The 4,919-nt window shown below is 53.4% G+C and overlaps 2 pseudogenes; both read left to right on the top strand.

The window, feature by feature from the left end:
• Positions 1-2,026, top strand: part of LOC117193049 — a 7,165-nt pseudogene extending 5,139 nt beyond the window's left edge.
• A 703-nt stretch (positions 2,027-2,729) lies between these two features.
• On the top strand, positions 2,730-4,642 carry LOC117193534 (annotated as a pseudogene).
• The last annotated feature ends 277 nt before the right edge of the window (positions 4,643-4,919 follow it).

Raw genomic sequence — 4,919 nt, 5'->3', positions numbered from 1 at the left:
ATTAGTCGGCCGATTGGGGATAAAAAACATTATCTCCACAAGGACTATAAAAATAACGAAAAATACCGAAAAAGTCAACTTCGGCTTATCTTAAAAGGTTTTCAGTTCAAAGCTAATGAAAATATATGCCTGTTGTTTTCTTTCAATTTAGAGAATAATATCGGGAGAAACGTATATGAAAATGGGTTTAATTATTTATTCTCGTATATTGTTTTTTTGACAGTGTATGCCTCGCCCTGACTCACTTTATAATTGTGATTTTTGTTGTTGCTGTTGTTTCTGGTCAAGTGCTGTGAAGAGGTGGGGAATTTATGTTTCCGACTAAAGTGTTTCTTTTGTAAATCACTTTCGAGCTCCAGAGCCATGCAAAGGCTGAGGTTGAAGGTTGAATTAAAATTCCTGCACTTATAATTATCTCCTGCTGTTGTCCTTTACATGTGTACATATGTACTTCCTTTCACCGCATGTATTTTCAAATGTCAATTAGTTGAGTTAATTGTGCGAAAGTGCAAAATGTGAACCGCAATATCGTTTAGATACATTTACGGAATTCACTCGCCTCTGTCAATCTTTTGGCTTCTATTGTCTCCTTGCCCCCCTGGTCCTCGGTCTTTTGGCCTTTGTTGGGGCAGCAGAGCCCTTTTGCGAGGCCAGCTTTGCGCAGTTCGAGGAGCTGTCGTTGAACAAGCGCATGGAGGAGGTGGCCAAGAACGAGGAGGCCACCGAGGAGGACGACATCGATGTGGAGCTGCGCCTGTCGCGCTTCGAATACCTCATGGAGAGGCGTCTGCTGCTGCTGAACAGTGTCCTGCTGCGCCAGAATCCGCACAACGTTCACGAGTGGCACAAGTGGGTCAACCTGTACGAGGACAAGCCCACGGAGATCATCAACACCTACACCGAGGCCGTGCAGACAGTGCAGCCCAAGCTGGCGGTGGGAAAGCTGCACACCCTCTGGGTGAGTTTGCCAAGTTCTACGAGTCCAATGGCCAGGTGGAGGACGCCCGCGTGGTCTTCGAGCGGGGCACCGAGGTGGAGTACGTCAAGGTGGCGGATCTGGCCGCCGTGTGGTGCGAGTGGGCGAAGATGGAGCTGCGCCAGCAACAGTTCGAGGCAGCCCTCAAGCTGATGCAACGTGCCACGGCCATGCCCAAGCGGAAGGTGGCGTATCACGACGACTCGGAGACAGTGCAGTCGCGCCTCCACAGATCCCTGAAGGTGTGGTCCATGTACGCCGATCTGGAGGAGTCCTTTGGCACCTTCAAGACCTGCAAGGCCGTCTACGAGAGCATCATCGACCTGAAGATCTGCACGCCGCAGGTGATCATCAACTATGGCATGTTCCTCGAAGAGCACAACTACTTCGAGGAGGCCTATCGGGCCTACGAGAAGGGCATTGCCCTGTTTAAGTGGCCGAATGTGTACGACATCTGGAACTCGTATCTAAGCAAGTTCCTCGCGCGCTACGGGGACACAAAGCTGGAGCGGGCCCGCGACCTCTTCGAACAGTGCCTGGATCAGTGACCCGATGAGCAATCCAAGTACTTTTACCAGCTCTACGCGAAGCTGGAGGAGGAGCACGGCCTGGCCCGGCATGCCATGTCCATCTACGATCGCGCCACGTCCGCCGTCAAGGAAGAGAAGATGTTCGACATGTACAACATATTCGTGAAGAAGGCCGCCGAGATCTACGGCCTGCCACGCACCAGGGAGATCTACGAGAAGGCCATCGAGGCTCTGCACGAGCAGCATATGCGCCACATGTGCGTCAAATTCGCCGAGCTGGAGACGAAGCTGGGCTAGGTGGATCGAGCCAGGGCCATCTACGCTCACAGGTGAGTCGACATTTAACCGTTGGATCGTCAATATTCTAAGCTCTCTTCTGCTTTGTCCCAACAGGTGTGCGATCCCCGCATCACGGCGGACTTCTGGCATACCTGGAAGGAGTTCGAGGTGCGTCATGGCAACGAGGATACGATGCGTGAAATGCTGCGGATCAAGACCTACAACACTCAGGTCAACATGATGGCTGCCCAGTTTGTCAACACGAACACGAATGGTGTGGCTGCCGATGCTGGTGCTGGCTCCGGACCGGATGCCATGCGGCTGCTCGAGGAAAAGGCCCGCCAGGCGGCGGCCGAGGCCAAGCAGAAGCCCGCCGAGAAGGCTGCCTCCAATATCATGTTTGTGCACGGCGAGACCCAGTGCGGGGCCAAGGGCAAGGAAAATACAGTCGTCAATCCGGATGAGATTGATATTGGCGACAGCGAGGACGACGACGACGATGAGGAGGAGGACCCGCAGCAGCCGAGTGGAGACCAGGCCGAGGCAGGCCAGGCCACAACCAAAACCGATGACGAGGGCCTCATCATGAAGAAACTGCGCTTCGAACATAAGGCCATACCGGCCAAGGTCTTTGGCAGCCTCAAGCCGACAAATCAATCCGATTCTGATGAGGGATAAATCTTTTGTTTCTTTTGATTACGCCAAATATAAATGTATGTCTGTGGAATACTTCCCTCGATTGGAGACCTATTCTTCGGAGACCTATTCTTCGTTTTGTTCGGAAATTCAATAATTCCTCGAATCTCAGCAGGCGTTGGCAATGTTTCCCTGCCAGAGTTTGAGCCTTGGGATATCTCATTCCTTTCAAATCAGCTGTGGAAGCACATCTATTCTCTCTATTTTTTAGATTTACATTTTTTTTTATTCGGAAAAAAAGCTAAATTTGTCTGGAACTGTCTGAAAAATAAGAGTACTTTCGTAACCTGGCGCTAGGGACTGTCACTATCATTAAGCGATGAAGTCTGTACGCTTGATGCACGCCCTGTGCAGGCGTGTCCAGCACACATTCCTGGCCAGACGCAGAGATGTGGAACAGCGACGGCACTACGCCGAGAAATGTGACTCGGTGATCAAAGGCGTTGTGGTGGGCGTGTACGCCAAGGAGGGCGACCGCCAGCCCCAGATGACACCATCCGGCGAGAAGTTTGACGATCGCGTCCAGGGTAAGATCACTGATCTCATACGCGAGACGGGCCTGAGTGGCCAGCTGGGAAAAGGCCGTGTCTTCATGAACGTGGATGCGGAGTTCCGTGCGGTGGCCGTGGTTGGCGTGGGACAGGAGGGGGCCGGCTTCAACGACCTGGAGATGATCGACGAGGGAATGGAGAACGCTCGCGTCGCTGCCGGCGTGGGGGCTCGTGCCCTTCAACTGCAGGGCTGCACAGATGTATTCGTGGAGTCGATGGAGTATGCGGAGCAGGCGGCCGAGGGGAGCGCCTTGGCCGTCTGGCGCTACAACAAGCGCCGTCGGGACCGCACACTCATTCCCAAACTGGAGCTGTACGACTCTCCCGACTCGGATGCCTGGATGCGGGGCCTGTTTCAAGGCCGAATCGCAGAACCTGGCCCGTCGCCTGGCCGATACGCCGGCCAATCAGATGACGCCCACAATCTTCGCCCAGTCAACGGTGGATGCCCTGTGCCCCTGCGGGGTATCCGTGGAGGTACGCAGCATGGACTGGATCGAGTCCAAGAGCTTGAACAGCTTATTGATGGTGGCCAAGGGCAGCTGCGAGCCGCCGATCATCTTGGAAATCGCCTACTGCGGCACCGCACCCGAGGACAAGCCCATCCTCCTGCTGGGCAAGGGCATCACATTTAACAGCGGGGGCCTCTGCCTCAGTCCCAAGGACTGCTTGTCCATGTACCGCGGCTGCATGTCCGGTGCAGCCGCCTGCGTGGGCGTCATCCGAGCCGCTGCCGCCCTATCGCTGCCCCTAAACATAACGGCACTGCTGCCGCTGTGCGAGAACATGCCCTCCGGAATGGCGGCCAAGCCTGGCGACGTGGTGTCCCTCCTCAATGGCAAAACTCTCGGCTTCGTGGACGTCAGCAAGGCTGGTGTGATGGCCATGGCCGATCCCTTGCTCTACGCCCAGACGATCTACAAGCCGCGCATGGTCGTGGACATTGCTACAGTGGGCTACGCCGTCTGCCCAGCGCTGGGCGGAGCAGCAGCCGGGATTTTCAGCAATTCGAACTTCGTCTACAAGCAGTTCGAGAATGCCGGTGCCCTTACGGGGGATCGCGTTTGGCGTCTGCCCTGTGGCGCTACTTCAAGGAACTGATCATGCCGAACGAGACCTTTGACATCAGCAACCGTGGACGTGGCCCCGCCTCCAGCTGCATCGCTGCCGCCGTTCTGCACGAGCTGGTGCCGTGCGTCGACTGGGCCCACCTGGACATCCGCAACGTGGGCATGCTGACGCGCTACAATCCGCTCCCATATTTGCTGAAGAACCGCATGACTGGCCGTCCCACTCGCACCATCGTTCAGTTTCTGTTTCAGATGGCTCGCCCCGACGGCAAGTAATCTGATTATGTTCGTTACACAATTCCTTTGTTAATGTTCCGCGTTCCAAATTTGTTGTTAATTGAAGTACCCCCACCACCACCCCCCCCAACATTTTCACGCAAATTGCCAAGAGGTACACACCCCAAGAGGTTACACGAACACATTTTTATTATTGTTCAATTTTAATCCACAGTTTACAATTGAGCTTCCATGCTGATTGAAGGATAAAAAGAACCACATAAAATATGCAAAAATCGAGAATATACATGACATATAATGAAATCTGGCCGAGGTGAGGTCATTACAAATCAGGCTCGTTAAAAACCTCGAAAAACATTTTTGCAATACAAATGGTGGAGAAATTAGCCGCTTATTTTAATTTTCCTCAACGCTCAAGAATCTATACTTATGCTCATTATTGCGTTGCTATTGCTTACAGAGGCTTTACATAGAGCTCTCACATGCACAGTCAAAAACCGCAACTGCACACACATGCACACGCATACAGCGATGCGTTCGGTTTTCGCATTGGGAGCGACGCATCGCGTGATCTTCTAAT

The sequence above is a fragment of the Drosophila miranda genome (genome assembly GCF_003369915.1).
Source record: "Drosophila miranda strain MSH22 chromosome Y unlocalized genomic scaffold, D.miranda_PacBio2.1 Contig_Y2_pilon, whole genome shotgun sequence".
NCBI lineage: Eukaryota > Metazoa > Arthropoda > Insecta > Diptera > Drosophilidae > Drosophila > Drosophila miranda.
The sequence above is the reverse complement of the archived record's forward strand: the minus strand, read 5'-3'. Positions and strand labels throughout refer to the sequence as shown.